Genomic DNA, 18,871 nt, shown 5'->3' with positions numbered 1-18,871 from the left:
TTTAATGGTATTAATAAGAATTTAAACTAATACCTACCCTATTAATTAGTGCAAAAGGCCACATGGTGAATATAGGAATGGTCTCAAAAGCCTAGGCCCTGCAATATGGATAATTTTCTTCAACAAGTACGTAACTCACTTTTTTTTTTGCTAATGAATGATAGCGTAACCACTGTAATATGTACATGCTTTTTAAACTTGTGTTTCACATAGTTTTAATAATAACAAGTAGTTTCACACTTGATTTTTCACACTGAATTATTGCATTTTTTGTAACAGTCGCCTATTTGTTTAAATTTCCCAGAATATTTCTTGCCATTAGCCCTCTGTGTCAGGTTTTTGGGAAGAAGCTTCTTGATTCTACCTTTGAATTTCAGTTTGAAGTTTTCGAAATGCATAAGCCTACACCAGACTTTGTGATAAACCAGTGAAAATATTAGGATGACATGGAAATACTGCTTTCATTTATCCATTCACTTATTGTACAGGAGATCAAATTTTGTGCAATCTGCTTGTCAGATACTATCATGAAGATGAGTGTTCATAATAAGGAATATTGTGATACGATGTGCGTAAGATGGGTACACAGGAATAATGATAAAGGACCAGCCGAATTTAAAGTTTAGTTCATAATGAGATGTTATAGAGGAATGGAAGTACTATAGTGTGGGAAGGCCTAAAAAACGAAAACCCAGCAAGGAACTCGAAAGTCTGCGGTAAAGTTTTGATGTTGAGGAAACCAATCAAGGTTCACTTGATGTTAGGAAGAACGAATAAGATCGATTTTCTTCTTAGATCTTTTTCCTTCTACTTTTATGTTTTATCTTATAATTCTGTAGCTTCGTGTTACTGGCTTTCCGACAATACTTTTCAGTCACTCACACACCGTAAACAAAAGTTCGGATTGTTATATTTCTTAGTAACAAGCCAAAGACCGATATAAAATTTCACCACATTTTGCATCCAAAGTAGGCTGGAAAAGGAGTTTTTCTCGGTAACTTGAGCAGAAACACTCATGTGCTACCGTTACCGAGATTGTGCATACAGTTATTTCTTAAGTGAAATGAATACATCGGAAATGTCGGTGAATGAAGATGAACTTTCCAGTCCTGTGAAGAACACAAATACATAAAAGGAAAAGTGTTGGGTCGCATTTCTCACTCTTCAAAAAGATTGCTGGCCCTGAGTCAAGTTATAAGTGACTTACGACCGAGATGTTTTCAGAACGTTCTGTTCATAGAAAGCGATAGATTAATGAAGGAATCCAATCAAATGGCTTTCTACGTTATCAGAACTCACTTGACTGGACTTATTAGTGTAAATCGTGTGATGCAAAGAAGATCAAGGAAAAATCAAGATGAAGCTGGATATCATAATTTTTCCTATGTGTATAAGGTGATCATTAGTAGTGATGGACAAATACAGTATGTTCAAGTACGTCAGTCAATATATTTGACGCTGCAAGGCATCACCAACAGACGTTGTATCATTTTTAATGAGGCATAAGCTGAAGATGCAGCAGGGAAAGCACATGTAGAGACCAGAGGAAAGCGTAACACTACACCGAATAAACTTAAAGGAGAAGCCGAATCTAAATGTATCAACATATACAGTCACTGAGAGGACGCAAATCACATTGCAGCGTTCAGGATAGTAAACCGTTATATTTACCAGGGGAACTTACTACTCGAAAGTTACACCTGTTGTATTCAGGAAAAAATCATCCAAATCCTGTGTCATACGAACATAATTGATGGATTTTTGTGACTAGCTACAACATAAGTTTTGGGTACCGGTACCCCAGAACTGACACATGTTCAGTCTGTGACGGATTTAGAGCAGACTTTTCTAAACTTAATTTACAGATGAACAACGAGAGATACGAAACGCAGATACAGACTTTGATAAATAGAAACAACATCTAACTTCTTAAAATGAACTACATAAGAGGAAAGCAGACACGTTTTACGAGAGTAAACTTCCAAATATTTGAAGTTTAGAAAATTTGTGATTCAGAAAGCAATGTATATGGATTACCAGGTGCCGGCCGCGGTGGCCGAGCGGTTCTAGGTGCTACAGTCTGGAACCGCGCTACCGCTACGGTCGCAGGTTCGATACCTGCCTCGGGCACGGATTTGTGTGATGTCCTTAGGTTAGTTAGCTTTAAGTAGTTCTAAGTTCTAGGCGACTGATGACCTCAGAAATTAAGTCCCATAGTGCTCAGAGCCATTTGAACCATGTTTGATTACCAGGTGAATCTTCTTCTTGATATATTTCAATCAGTTAAGTATATTACCGCAGGTAGCTGCTATTTTATTCATTCAATGGTTATTTGTGTTCTTCTGACGAACGTGTACTTTATACATACTACGGAACGTTTGCCACCAAAGGACCTCAAGAAGAGTGTTCAATGTTATGGCGTTTCTATTCGGAAATTTTGCCTAAATCTGCGCATGTACACAGAATATCCTGTTCTGGATAGAATAAAACACTTGAAGGTAATGTTTTGGGGCGAGATGGCGAACGTCGGTTTCAAGTTTTTTACCTCTGTATGTGACCGTATGTTGCTGTGTTATAGCACCTGTGATTTCTGTGATTACAAAATCAGCTGCGATATCATTACTGAGAATCTGAATTGCGTTAACATAAGATAATTCGTGTCCACGTTCCGTTCGCATTATCCAACGAAAAGAATCTGCTGAGTTACAAAATAATGTGGGAAGTACTTTCCGGAGCAACGTAGTTATTTTAATTGAAGGGATACGAGACTGAAATTACTCAGATATTTAGCTTCATTACTTTGTTTTCAAGGGTTGGGTAGTACGGTGCACTATAACCCCCATCAATGAATTGTGCGTCACCAAAAAAGTCGCGTGTTACCGTTTTCAGACAGGAATCATATTGCCAAAGTCTACAGTAATGTCTTCGTCTGGTGAATGTGAAAAGGAAAAAAAATAATCATTATGGGGGAAAAAAATGTTGCACGGAAAAGTCTAGATATTTCATCGTCGTCGGAGGTCCCATCTGAGCTGGAGAAATCGGTGCCCTGCCCTAGGGCACACAGCATTACATATGCAGACATGCCGAATGTAGGAGCCTCAAGGAGCCGTGTACAAGTCGGCGTATGCAGATCAGCGCGGGTACGGTACCGGCCACTGCGTGTGGTCCGCGCCCGCGGCAGCGGAGCCGATCCGGACGTACTGCCGCTTAATTCAATTTTGTTAGCATAATCAGCATTGCTTTCTGTTCGAGTCCTTGTCTGTACAGTAAACACGGGCATTAGGAAAGGAGGAACTGGTCAGCATGAGGGGCCACGCACTTTGCGTTTGTTGCAGGACCCACGGCTTGTGCTCGGCTTGGCGGCATCTTGTGATGTTCTTACGGCGGTCAGCCACTGTGAAAAGCCACGGGAACTTATTTTATAAACGGGGGAACTTTTATCACTTTGTCTCGACGAAACCATACGATAATAACAGACGAAACTCGGTATGCCACTCGTAACGCCCAAATTATTTAATAGACTATTTTTTTTAGAAGAAACTCTCTACTATAAGCAATTCGCTCCAGTAGTGGTAGAGATCGAAGTGTGTGCTGACGAACAATGCAAGTTGTTTATAGTAGGAATGAGTGTGTAATCTATGTAAACCCATTCAACCATGGCACAGTAGCCCGAACGTGTTAGCTGTGAATACCCGCCGAAGAGTCAAAGAAACTGATACATCTGCATAGTATCGTGTAGGTTCCCCGCGAGATCGAGGAAGTACCGCAATACGATGTGGCATGGACTCGACTTATGTCTAAAGTAGTGCTGGAGGGAACTGACATAATTAATCCTACAGGGCTGTCCGTCAATCCGTAACAGTACGACGGGGTGGAGATCTCTTCTGAACAGCACGTTGCAAGGCATACCAAATATGCTCAATAATGTTCATGTCTGGGAAGTTTGGCGGCCAGCGGAAGTGTTTAAACTCCAAAGAGTGTTCCTGGAGCCACTATGTAGCAATTCTGTATGTGTGGGGTGTCGTATTGTCCTGCTGGAACTGCACAAGTCCTTCAGAAGTGACAATGCACATGAATGGATGCAGGCGATCAGACAGGGTGCTCAAGTACGTCTCACCTGTCAGAGTCACATCTAGACGTATCAAGGGGTCCCATATCACTCCAACCGCAAACACCCCACACCACTATCGTGTCTCCACCAGCTTGAACAGTTCCCTGGTAACATGCAGGGTCCATGGATTTCTGTGGTTGTCTCCATCCCGAACACGTCCATCCGCTCTATACGAGACTCGTCCGACCAGGCAACAGCCCGCGTCTCGTGGTCGTGCGGTAGCGTTCTCGCTTCCCACGCCCGGGTTCCCGGGTTCGATTCCCGGCGGGTTCAGGGATTTTCTCTGCCTCGTGATGACTGGGTGTTGTGTGCTGTCCTTAGGTTAGTTAGGTTTAAGTAGTTCTAAGTTCTAGGGGACTGATGACCATAGATGTTAAGTCCCATAGTGCTCAGAGCCATTTGAACCAACCAGGCAACATGTTTCCAGTCATCAACAGTCCAATGTCGGTGTTGATGGGCCCAGGTGAGGCGTAAAGCTTTGTGTCGAGTAGTCACCGAGAGGACACGAGTGGGCCTTAGGCTCCAAAAGCCCATATCGATGATGTTTCGTTAAATGGTTCGCATGCTGACACTTGTTAAGGGTCCAGCATTAAAATCTGTAGCAATTTGCTGAAGGGTTCCACTTCTGTCACGTTGAACGATTCTCTTCAGTCGTCGTTGGTCCCTTTCTTGCAAGATCTTTTTCCGGCGGCAGCGATGTCGGAGATTTGATGTTTTACCGGATTCCTGATATTCACAGTACACCCGTGAAATGGTCGTCCGGGAAAGTCCCCACTTTTCACTACCTCGGAGTTGCTGCGTCCCATCGCTCGTGCACCGACTGTATCGCTACGGTGAAATTGACTTAAATGTTGATATCCCGCCATTTAGCAGCAGTAACCGATCTATCAACTGCACCAGACCCTTGTGTCTTATAATAGGCGTTGCCGATCGCAGCGCCGTATTCTGCCTGTTTACGTATCTCTCTATGTAGGCTCTCTGGTTTCATTGGCGTTTGGAATGACATACCGTGGAAATGATGGGCGTTAAGAGGTGGTCTGATATAGAGGAGGCAGCGTCTGGCGGGTGAAACAGTAAAGCAAACAGGTGCCTCAACTCCAGGAGCATTGAAGTTGTACCGGAATATTTATTAAATCATAAAGTAACTTAAATTCTTCATTTGTGTGGCCACAGTGTCCGTAATTCTTTATAATTTTTGAGGTTATTTTTGGTCTGTCGTTGCAACTAAAAAATGGTGATTTTTTTCACGAGACGCGTTTTGCTTTATTGAGGTTAAGCATCATCAGTGGTCTGTAATTATGTTATTTACATTTTGATTTGCTATTTAGATCGAAAAATAGTTCGTTAAGAATAAACTGATTTTTAATTACGGTGATTTTTCGGCTGATTTCTCGCTTACATCTGGAAATGCGATCTGCTAGCATATCGATGTTTTTTCTGTTTTTGACACTGATAAATTTCGTTTAATTTTTAAATGTTCTGCAGCACTATGAATTTCTCACACCACACGTTTATGTACACCACTGTATTCTGTTTCTTTTTGTACTTCAAGTATGTGTTGTTGTTGTGTGGTATTTTAATAACAAGAGTGCAGTGAACTGGAATATTGTTGTCACTTCGTGCAGTAATATAGTTGGCATTTATGATACGAATAAAATAAGGTGATACATTTACATCAGCAATTAAGGAGAAAGCTAGCCAGCAATTTTTATTGGTAACCAAAATTTAAGCCCCCTGACTTTTATTTCTGTAAGGTATCGATGAAATATTTTAGAACAATAGTGATTTGTAGCTTTACACTGACACTCAAATATCGAGGAAATCTGCAAAGACTAGCCTCCGAGCCGTGCTGGTTAACGCTGCGCACTAAACAATAACATTATGAAGAGAGAACACAACACACACCGGAAGCTGTTGGAAAACTCAAGTCACCGGTTTGTCACAAGTTTTAACTATCTCATGGATAAACAATCAAACTGTGACCCTGAAACTTGGTGATGGTGCTAGATCTCCTGTGCATGTTCACCATACAATACGACAGAATTTTCCCAACAATGAACGACTTGGCGGAGATCTGGGTTGCAGAAGCTGTGGTTGGGCTGTCCAGACACGTGGCAAATATTGCACTGGATCAGCGCATTTGTGAACATAAATGTGTTTGTATTATGGATGTAAGGGCAGAAAAACTGAACACAAAGTACAGAACAAATGCAGAAGCAGCATTCAGAATCCAGACAAAAAAGTTATACTGATGATGACCTAAATATATTACACAATTTGAGGATGGGTGAAAGCTCGAAACGCGTCGTTGCATAAAATAAAGATATACAAAAAAGTGGCTTGTTGCTATATTTCTTCAAGTAAATCAGTCGACACCCACCATTAATATTAATAATTAGAGCAGCATTCCACATTCAAGATAATATCGTCATCATTTTGGAAATACAAGTGATGTACCTGTTTCCTGTCCGAGGAAAGAAGAGGATGTGACCGGGTGCCATGTCAGGAGAGTCAGGAGAATATAGGGGGGCGGGGGCGTGGGCGGGGGCACCAGACAAACTTTCATAGCCTAAAGAAGCAGCATGTGTTAAGAACAAAATGAGGCGCTCTCGTAGAGCAAAAAAGTCCCCTTTGGACAGCCTCCTCCAGATGCTTCGTTTTGCACTGTCCTATAGCCTTGTTAGTTGATTTCGGTAATATGCTCCTGCGACGATTTGCCTTTACGAGTACCACCTATTAGCGTCGCATTATTCCAGTCCCACAGAATACTCAGTATCTTCTTTGCTGATGATGGCTGGATCCACATGTTCCCACTGCTTGCTTTGCTCCTTTGTCTCTGAGTCGTAGTGATGACCCGACACTCGTCCGTAGTGATAAGGCAGCTAAAGAAGTCATCTGAATTCACCTGACAGACCTACAACATTTCCGCTGATACCTCATTTCTGTCGGCATCTTAGATGGATCGCAGTGTGGAAAATAAGTCACGATTCAGCTTTCGACATCTATCACGTTCAGGTTTTCGTGATAGATGTCTAAAGCTGGTTTTCCACTATCGAATAGATTATGTAAGTCGGGACGTTGACTAGACGTTTCCTGAATGTCCCTGTTGATCTGATATAATCGATCGTTGTCCACCGAAATGACGAACTAGGAACTCGGTACGTACGAAATCAAATAAGAATCACAATTAACTAAGTTTATTACATTAATGTGCATGATCAATCATGTGAAAAACATTGACAAAGGTAGACTAATACCTTGGCAAGTCTAGTTAAGGATCTGGGGTTTGATTCTAATAATCAACGATCAGCAGAAAACAATTATATTCGCGAAGTTGTACAGTGTTTGCGGAAATGTTACTATTAAGGCGTATAGCCCTATAGATATATGTTTGTATCCAAAGCCGGAGTTGAAAGCATATTAATTGTGAAATCTGAAAACAAATCTTCAGAATGAAGCTTCAAATTACTGAAACACACAAGAGGACCATCAGACATGTTACTCACGGATTTTGATGAGTCTTACGTGTGTTATATAGAGGTCTGTCCTGCGTACCTGACCCTGGCTAGCGACTTTTCCTACGACGGCTCCAATTTCCGAGAAAATCGATGTTAAAGTTCTATGCGTGTGTCCTATATCAATAATATTAAAATAGGTTTCCAGCGAGTGAGCATAGTGCAGAGGCTAAGGCTCACGGGTTCCACGTTGGCGGTGCGGATTCAAATCATGCACGTGTGCCTTTCTTTTCGTCAATTTCATCGTACAGAGAATCGTTAAATAGCATATGTCAAGCAAAGTTTTTCGAAAGTAGTCATTGTCGTTGTAGTAATTTCAATAATAATTCAAATCATTACAGCACACTAGCTTCAAATGTGTATTGCGTTTGCTGTTCATAGTTAAAATTCCGAATATGTGCACATCTCCAAAGAGTTCTCAGCGATGTACGAAGTATCAACTTTTCCAGAAGGATTCCAGATCCAGATGACAAACTTATTTCTAATTTTGACCTCAATTATGCAATGAATACCGACCAAACAGGCTACAAGTACCAATCGACGTACAATAGATCCTTTGCGTAACAAGGAGCGAAAATCGGTATGAACAAGCTCAGGCACTTTTTCACAGCACAGTATAGTGTAGACTAATAGAGAAATCGCTTCGAGGATAGATACATTATTCAATGTTGCATCAATTTTGTTCACCTACTTTCACAGGAATGTTGATCGAAGAAAGAACAATCTTTTTGGATTCAAACGAACTGTGTTTCTCAATATTGCTTCTGGAAAGTACGTGCACTTTTCATTAAGAGTGCATGGTGCTCTCCGAATTTGTGTTTCGGTCGCTTCTGAGACAAATATCATCCGGAATTCTTTTCGGTCACTGCACAACGGAAGCGGAATTAACTGACGACCAACTCACTGACGCTGTAACTTGAACAACCGACGAGAACGTTAAAAATGAAGTCAACGAAGACAATAACTTTGCGGATATAGTATCAAATACAGATGCTAAAAATGCACTTGATATACCTCTTCAATATATGGAACAAAGCTCTAGGTTTATCCCTATAGACATTCTGTGGATTAGGAAATGGCGGAAATAGCAGCGAAACTAAAGTTGTCGTCTGCTAAGGAAAAGGACATTACAGACTTCTTTTTCGTCCTCCGTAAGACCGGAACGGTTTTTTTACCCTGTGATATATCATGTTTTTAACAGTTACGTGCAAGTCAGTTGCACCTCAATGCAGTAACATAATAAGTTATGTACAGATGTTGAACTTTCACAGACAGTAACAATATATTACCTTACAATGCAGATGTATTTTCCTCTACATGCTCTGCTGTACATCACACTTTCGTGTAAGATTTTATAGTGTGTAAATGTTTTCTTTTCGTTTTGTTACTGTTATAACACGAAAAACTATGTCAGACAGTATTTCCAAATGAACATTAAAGTTGTGTTGTACTGTATTGAGACTTCGTGGGTCAATAAAAGTGTTTCTTTGACAATCCGGCCTTTTTTGCGTTCCGACCATGCTCCCAGTCCCGTAGGCAACGGATTAGCGAGGTGCTATAGTATTCTGTAACAAACATAATACACATTTGAAGAAAGTGTGCGGTAATGATCTGACTCATTAATGAAACTACTACAGCAAAAATGACCATTTTAAATAACTTTGAATGACATATAGTATTCAATGATATTCTGTACAATGAAATTGAAATAAAAAGTACATTAGTAGGGTCTAAAGTTTTACCGCCAGCGTGGTAGCGGTGGACCTTAGCTCCTGCACTATATTCGTTCGCTCGAAGTGTATTTAACGTTACGGGTATAAGAGATGTGAATAAAATTTCAGGATCGATTTCCTAGGAAAATCCGCTAGCTAGGTACACCGAAAAGGTCCCTCTACAGCAAACCTATGACTCGTCATAATACATAATTAACATGTCTGATGGTTACCTTGTCAATAAAAATGATTTGACTGTCCCCACACTTCGTAATGCAGCTCACCATGTTAATACGCAGATGGAATCTGAACTGTCTGCAAGTCAGTCATTGGTTTGCACCTACCAACAACTTGCGTTTTCGGCTAAGTTCAGATCAGCCAGCATAATATCTAAGTTCCCTGCTCATCTGCTGGAATATTCGCCTGACTGTAGAGATGCTCAGTGGACAAGATCGACCCGTGATGGCTCCTGGTTGCAGAGCAGAGCAATTTTGTGCCGTCTGCTTCCTAAAAGGGAGACTCACGCTTCAGAGTTTTATGTTTGTCACATCTTTTTAAATGGCTAAACTACGGAGAATCCATGCGCCAACCAGTGAAAAGACGCCTTAAATGAAGCTGGTCCCCTTCCTTGGCTATTGTTTCAGTCGATTAACCAGTAACGTTTGGTGCTGAAAAACTGTGTCCCGCTCTCTCTCTGTCTCTCTCTCTCTCTCTCTCTCTCTCTCTCTCTCTCTCTCTACCCAATGTGGTTGAACCGCTATAGGGCAGTCACGTTTCTCTCTGTAACTTCAGAATTACACTACAGGTTGTGAAAATTGCAACACCCGGAAGGAAAGGTCTGAATCACTCTAAAATAAGAGGATATGTAGAGCCGTCGAACCATGATACGTTATTAAGACTGCGGAGAGATGGCGTGCACGTCGGTCTAGCAGAGTCCTCTTTCGTGTGATCGGGATGGTCAGTGTTACTCCACGCTCAGTCGGGGCAGAGCCGTCATACGATGTGGATACGTGCAAGTGTCTGCATACCTAGTCGATGTCAAAGGGCGCAATATCAGCTTGTCAGTTAATTCGAACAGGGCGGGTTGATCAGTCTTAGGGAAACGGGTTTCTCGTACTGCGACACTGTGGCTTTTACAGGGCACTCTGCTACGGCAATGATGCCTGTGTGGCACTAATGGATGGAAGAGGAGCGTATGCAGCGACGAGCGGGTGCTGGACCACACATTATGACTACAGCGCGGGATGACCGCCATCTTGTTCGCATAACCATAACGCACAGAACGGCTTCGTTCACAGAGTCTGTTTGAGTTTGAGCACTGCAACGGGTCTGGACATGTCTGCCTCGGTGGTTGGACACCATCTGCTGAGGGCTGTACTGCTGATAGATGTAGCACTGTGTCGGCTTCCACTCACCAGAAACCAACAACGCCTCAGATAGTAGTGGACACATGATGACCGTCATTGGCCTGTTGAATGGCAAAGTGTAGTGTTTATGGACGAGTTTTGCTTCAACTTGTCCTACAATGACAGTCCTGCACGTTTTAGTCAATACCTTGGTAAATGCAATCGGGCATACTGCATTGTTGAATGGTACAGCTGTCAAATGCCTTGTGTAATATTTTGGGGCGCCACTGGCTACAACTTGCGATTTCGCGTCTTACATATTGAGGGCAATATTAACAACAGCCACTATATCAGGGAGGTTTTTGAGCCGGAGGCACTGTCCCTCCTGGAGGTAGCTTCACATGTTATATTTGAGTAGGAAATGCCTTGCCACATGTTCCTAAAATGGTTCAAATGGCTATGAGCGCTATGGGACTTAACTACTGAGGTCATCAGTCCCCTAGAACTTAGAACTACTTAAACCTAACTAATCTAGGGACATCACACACATTCATGCCCGAAGCAGGATTCGAAACTGCGAGCGTAGCGGTCGCACGGCATGTTCCCATAAATGTGCAAGCCTTCTTCGAAGAACGAGGGGTACCACTACTTCCCTAGCCTGCACTTCTGCCTGAAATCTCACCCATGGAACGTGTGTGGAATGTGATCGGTTCCCAGATTGTTCGTGCTGGTTCTCCAGCCACCACAGGCGATGCTGCTTGGACGCGGCCACAAACCGAGTGGCAGTGGGTTCTTCAGCAGCATATCCACGCCCTCTTTTATTCCATGCCACGACGCCTAGAGGCTCTGATTGCAGCACATCGCGGCTTCACACCATACTATATTCACACGGTCAGAGCACATGTCCAGATCTGTAATACTAATCTTTTGGCTTTGGCATGTCACTAATATATGGTATAAATTTCGTTCTAATCACATGTTTTCTTCTTAGTCTTGCTAAGCAGTAGTGTTTACCAGTCCTGCTAGTTCTTCCATTGAGATAAACATTTTTGTCTGGATGTATATGAGCTTGGTGGCATCCACACCTTCAAAGGTGGCCTAACTCCCAGGTACTCATTCCCCTTTCTGTTGTTATCTATTGTGATCGGTGTGCAAGCTCTGTTTCCTATGGTTCTGCTCACAGAAGTGTTCTTCCGAGCCTCGCCAAAAAATGACGCATCTCCTCCTGTCACAAGCAGGTTGTTAAAAGCAGACTCTGCCAGTGGCCTTGCAGTGTGGGAGATCGTATCTAACTGTTGAACGATTCCATTGCTGCCATCGTACTTTTCGCGTAAGGAACACAAAGATAGTATACGGGAAATTAGGGCTAGTCTGGAGGCATATAGACAATCGTTTTTCTCGCGCTCTATTTGTGAGTGGAACAGGAAAGGAAATTACTTGTAGTTGTACAAGGTATCGTGCTCGACGCACCATACGGTGGCTAGCGGATTATGTACGTAGATGTAAATTTTTGATGAACAGTCATGGATAGATGTAAAAATAGCTTTACCCATTCCCCAGGGAAGTGAGCTGGGACATTTGCTGTTCATGTGGTACTTTAATGAGCTAGCAAACAATATTAATAGTGACCTCACACGTTTTCCAGTTGATGCTGTCATCTATAATGTAATACTGTCTATAAAATATAGCACAAATATCCTGTCAAGTCTTGACAAGATTTCCAGTCGTTGTAAGTACGTACCGACTACTGTTCAGTAGCAGGTTTTTCGTTTCGATAGATAAAACTATAATTTTTTCGAAGAAGCTTTTATTGCTATGTTCTGAATGATTGCGGGATCTGGAATTTACGAGCAATGCAACATAAATTTTTTGTATCTCCATCCTTGTGATCGGAGCTCTGGGGACTTCGGCCGTTCACCTAAATAAGAAAATGAAACACCTACAGCCGTCCTTATGATTTCATTTATTGTATTACCAGGTTCGGTTCTTCAGTGGATCATCACAGCTGATGTTAAAGGGGTTAACGGATTGTGTTAATCGCTTTAGCATCAGCTAAGGCCTGAAGATGGTGCACTGAAGAACCGAAACTGGTAGCCATACAATAAATGACGTCATAAGGGCGGCTGTAGGTGTTTCATTTTCTTACACAATGTACATTTTTTCGCCTCTTACTATTGTCAGTTTTGACGAGACATTTACTCTGCTTCGAAGAGCAGAACATTGATCAGTGTTGAAGACCTCTCTTATGCAGATTCTAATGCGGTGGTACGGTATTTTGTCTTTTTTGACGGTTTTAACTTGATGCAACCTTGGTAAATGGTTGCACCACATCGATATTCTGGTCGCATCATATGTAGGTACAGGGTGAGCATTGCGGTGGGATTTGCACCCCACGAAGCGATATGGCCGGCTAACGGGGAGAGTTTACTGATTGTTCCAGCCTCGGACGTAATGTCTGATTTGGCCGTACCACATGAGCCGTTAGTAACAATTTAGTTACAGGAAACATGTAGCCGAGGTTACTGATAATGTATGGTCTCTCAGCTTTATCAGCGGAACTAAGGGATGTACGCATTTACGAGTAAACGCCGCTACTTTACATTAGAAAGGTAATGTTACTTGCCTATTTGTTATTTTCGATTCATTTGACACACGGAATTTGATTCTAAAAACGAATTTGGTATTATGGACAGGACATTAAACCTTGATCTTCCTTCCTTCCATCCTTTTTTTGATACGAAGCTTGTGGTTAATCCTTTATCGGTTTTGTGGTTATACATTGTACTCTCTGGGAACTATTCTGGTGATACGTGTTTATTTAGCAAAAGCGTACATTGTCTGCGTATTGTGACAAATCAACAGGCCATGGGAGAGAAATTTCGATGTGAGCATTATATACGGTATTCAATATTGGATTGAGGACGGCCGGTTGAGGGAGGCCTTGCGATATTTGGCCTTGTCCACTATCTTATTGCGCTGTCCATTGTGAAGCATGCCTTAGATACCCGTGATGAAACCAAAAGATATTATAAAAATCGCAAATCTTCTATGTTAATATTTATTCTTCTGTAACTGTCATTTCTTTCCGCCGTTACCAGCCTACTATATCGTCTCTATACTATACGGCCATAACGTGAACATCTGTACTACAATTTCTATAAATAATTTCAATTGAAAAATATTTTCGATTCATTTGGCATACGGAATTTGATTCTAAAATAGAATTTGGTATTATGGATAGGACATTAAACCTTGATCTTCCTTCCTTCCACCCTTTTTTTGATGCGAAGATTGTGGTTAATCCTTTGTTTTACTCTAGGAGAACGTTAGACAGTACTTATTGACACTAAAAAATGAGGATATATCACATAGTTGAAAATGCGATGAATGAGATGCAAGAGAGAGTGAAAGAAAATTATCGTTTATCGATTTTATAATTATCTCCCTCTGTGTGTATCTCATCTCATGTGATTGTGAAATAAAAGAAAGTAATGACACATTCGACAACACACAGACAGCTTTGTTTATCTGTCTATACTCCCTGCCGTGCCATAGTTTCGGGGTATAAACAGATGAAGAATCTTGACTGGCAGGTATTATAACGTTAAAATTGGCCGGGCACAAATAATAATTGTTCTTGTTGGTGTTCATCTCCCCTGATCTAAATTATTGATGTTGGCTATTCAGGTAAGTCTAATCACTTTCATGTCACTCATATCAAAGAGAAATATGTGGCTATCCGCCTTATCTTTTCGTTTGGTGTTGACGAACGATACTGTAATAATCTCGTAGTCGCTGATAGTTCTCTGAACACTAACTAAAACGAACTGTTCAGGCATCTGTGTTGCTCTTAGATCTAATAGGTTCCCTTTGCAAGTGGTTCAAGTAGCCAGCTGCCAAACGCAATTGTGGAAACATACGTTCAGTGAAATGTCACAAGAATCTTTATTCCCTATCCTAGTAACGTCCGTCGTTTAGCCTGTAGGCATAGCCTTTACGCTGTAGATAGTCTCACACTCTGAGCCTGCATTTTCCTCATTACTAAATAAAATCATTGAGACGTGTATTCCATTCGATAATTAAGATTTCGATGTCATTTGAGTTTTTTTTTTCTTGAACTCAGTTGGTTTTCTTTTCGAAGAATTATGTGTCTGTTTTCTTCAGCTACTTCATTGCGAAGCTCGCCAAAGCGGTCGTCTTACATGCATTTGACCCCCTAGTTACCACTGAGGCGCTGACTTACTCGTCTGGTAGCAAACGACAATAATATCGCCATTAAGAAATGGGAGTAGTTCGTGTACCTTACACTGAGTGATTTTCCAGCTCAAATTTATTTTTCTAACGTCAGTAATGCACTTAGAGGTGAACGTAACTTATTATCGACCCCGCAGAAGGATTATTCTAACCTAAAGAAACACTAAAGTGCACGCCACACTTGCTTTCATAACCGAGTAGGCCGGCCAGGCTGGCCGAGCGTTTCTAGGCGCTACAGTCTGGAACCGCGCGACCGCTACGGTCGCAGGTTCGAATCCTGCCTCGGACATGGATGTGTGTGGTGTCCTTAGGTTAGTTAGGTTTAAGTAGTTCTATGTTCTAGGCGACTGATGACCTCAGAAGTTAAGTCCCATAGTGCTCAGAGCCATAACCGAGTATCTGCTTGCTCTGTTCAATGACCGCTTGTTTTAGCCATTTGTCTCCCTGTCTTAGAGGTACAGCCAGCACTCGTCCATTGTGGTAGGTCGGAACTGCCCTCCTTCAGATTCAAAGAAGGAAAGCCTCACGGTAATTCGTTTTGTCAATGGGCTAAGCCATTTTGTTTTGGATCCTCTGTTGGTGTGCTACAGTAATATAACGAGGGGATTTCAGTGTTTAAGAAATGTTTCAGCAAACGAACAAAAAATTAACTGATTACTTACCAGGTTGGCCACACGAACTGCAGTCGGTCTTTGGCCTCGCCAATCAGCCTCCTCAAGCTTCTTTGGTCTTCCACAGTTAGTACCATCGTACTCATGTCCTTTCTGACCCATCAGTACATCTCAATCTTGGTCTCCCGATCGATCTGTTGTCACTGATATCTCTTTTCACAACCTGGAGTCCTAGATGCATTACGTGTCCACACCACTTAAGTCTCCTCTCTCTAATTACAGCCACAATGTCCAGCGATTTGTACAACTCCAGAAATTCGTGGTTTTTCCTTTTTCTCCAGTCGTTTCCGTCCATCACTGCTCCAAAAATCTATCTCAGAACAGCATTCTCAAATATCGGTGTTTTCATTCTATTTTTTGTGTCATAGTTCAGGTCTCTGCTTCATATAGCATGATATGTTGTATTACTGTCCTGTAGATCCTAACCTTCGTGGACCTCGATGGAAGCCGGGACTTCAGCAGCTTTCCGAGCGCAAACCTGGACCTCGTCCTTACTTTGATTCTTGCCATTATTTCCTGGTCTCGCCCATTCCTTTCACTGAGTACTGCTGCAAAATACACTCCTGGAAACTGAAATAAGAACACCGTGAATTCATTGTCCCAGGAAGGGGAAACTTTATTAACACATTCCTGGGGTCAGATACATCACGTGATCATACTGACAGAACCACAGGCACATAGAAACGGGCAACAGAGCATGCACAATGTCGGCACTAGTACAGTGTATATCCACCTTTCGCAGCAATGCAGGCTGCTATTCTCCCATGGAGACGATCGTAGAGATGCTGGATGTAGTCCTGTGGAACGGCTTGCCATGCCATTTCCACCTGGCGCCTCAGTTGGACCAGCGTTCGTGCTGGACGTGCAGACCGCGTGAGACGACGCTTCATCCAGTCCCAAACATGCTCAATGGGGGACAGATCCGGAGATCTTGCTGGCCAGGGTAGTTGACTTACACCTTCTAGAGCACGTTGCGTGGCACGGGATACATGTGGACGTGCATTGTCCTGTTGGAACAGCAAGTTCCCTTGCCGGTCTAGGAATGGTAGAACGATGGGTTCGATGACGGTTTGGATGTACCGTGCACTATTCAGTGTCCCCTCGACGATCACCAGTGGTGTACGGCCAGTGTAGGAGATCGCTCCCCACACCATGATGCCGGGTGTTGGCCCTGTGTGCCTCGGTCGTATGCAGTCCTGATTGTGGCGCTCACCTGCACGGCGCCAAACACGCATACGACCATCATTGGCACCAAGGCAGAAGCGACTCTCATCGCTGAAGACGACACGTCTCCATTCGTCCCTCCATTCACGCCTGTCGCGACACCACTGGAGGCGGGCTGCACGATGTTGGGGCGTGAGCGGAAGACGGCCTAACGGTGTGCGGGACCGTAGCCCAGCTTCATGGAGACGGTTGCGAATGGTCCTCGCCGATACCCCAGGAGCAACAATGTCCCTAATTTGCTGGGAAGTGGCGGTGCGCTCCCCTACGGCACTGCGTAGGATCCTACGGTCTTGGCGTGCATCCGTGCGTCGCTGCGGTCCGGTCCCAGGTCGACGGGCACGTGCACCTTCCGCCGACCACTGGCGACAACATCGATGTACTGTGGAGACCTCACGCCCCACGTGTTGAGCAATGCGGCGGTACGTCCACCCGGCCTCCCGCATGCCCACTATACGCCCTCGCTAAAAGTCCGTCAATTGCACATACGGTTCACGTCCACGCTGTCGCGGCATGCTACCAGTGTTAAAGACTTCGATGGAGCTGCTTATGCCACGGCAAACTGGCTGACACTGACGGCGGCGGTGCACAAATGCTGCGCAGCTAGCGCCATTCGACGGCCAACACCGCGGTTCCTGGTGTGTCCGCTGTGCCGTGCGTGTGATCATTGCTTGTACAGCCCTCTCGCAGTGTCCGGAGCAAGTATGGTGGGTCTGACACACCGGTGTCAATGTGTTCTTTTTTCCATTTCCAGGAGTGTATCTGAACTCTTTTACCCTTTCAAAGATTTTACCATCATTTCTCTCTGTTCACTACGATGTATTTGGTCTTCATCTTCACGCCTGATCTCATTGTTTCTTTCATTAATACTCTTTGCGTCCAAACCAGATCTCGCTCATTCTGTACCATTAATACTTCATCATTCGCACAGGCCAGGGTGTTGATCCTACCTAGCTGTATTCCTTCCTCGAGGCTTGATACCTTTCTCAGTGCTCTTTCCAGGAACAGATTAAACAGAAGGGGAGAGAGGCAGTCTCCCTGTCGCACCTCGGTCTTCACCTTGAACTTCTCTGACATCTTTCCATTTACTTTCACCGTGCATGTTGTCTCTTGTGCACATGCTTGTGTTAGTTTAATTAGTTTTCTGGGGACCTACGTCCTTTCCAGTTCTTGCCATATTACTTGCCTGTTCGCAGTAGATTTGCTTGCTGAAGCCGCGCTCAGTGGCCGTACGGTTAGAGGCGTCATGTCACTGGTTGTGCGGCCCCTCCCGCCGGAGGTTCGAGTCCTCCCTCGGGCATTTGTGTGTGTGTTGTTCTTAGTACAAGTTAGTTTAAGCAGTGTGTAACTCTAGGGACCGATGACCTCAGCAGTTTGGTCCCTCAGGAATTCACACACATTTGAACAATTTTTGCTTGCTGAAAGTCAACAAAAAGACAGTGAACGTCTCAGCTGTTTGACAGCAATTGCCTCGTATACGAGGGCCTTCAATAATTAATGCAAAACTTTTTTTCTGAAAGCAGGTTGGTTTTATCCAAGATTCCAATACACCACATTATTTCCTACTCTTTTAGCTACTAACCCTATTTTTCAGCATAATCTCCGTTCAGTGCGACAGCCTTATGCCTACTTGGAGGGTGCCACTCTGCTGGCCACTCTAGCGGTCGACTTCGAGCCAGTGTCTTGGTGCATCAATAACCTCTCCATCACCCACTTTCTGCTTCACACAGTGTGCATCGTTCATAGGGCCAAACTCTTTGCTCTTTATGGTCTTCTGTTAGGGGCCAAGAAACCCAACGGGCACGCATCTTTGATTGTTTCAACTAGTGGACGAGTCTGTCAGCACTACCAACAGAGACGTATAGTTGTGCAGCGAATTGTTTGATTGCGATCCGTCGATTACCTCGAATGAGAGTGCTACACGCTCCAACATTGTGGGAGCCATAGCTGCGAGAGGGTCAGATTTTCGTGACCTTGTGATGATAACAGTCATCTCGCCCAACGATTCACCGTGGTTTTGCTCATTGCCGGATCTCCGTAG

Source organism: Schistocerca piceifrons, chromosome 3 (genome assembly GCF_021461385.2).
Source record: "Schistocerca piceifrons isolate TAMUIC-IGC-003096 chromosome 3, iqSchPice1.1, whole genome shotgun sequence".
Taxonomy (NCBI): domain Eukaryota; kingdom Metazoa; phylum Arthropoda; class Insecta; order Orthoptera; family Acrididae; genus Schistocerca; species Schistocerca piceifrons.
The sequence above is the reverse complement of the archived record's forward strand: the minus strand, read 5'-3'. Positions refer to the sequence as shown.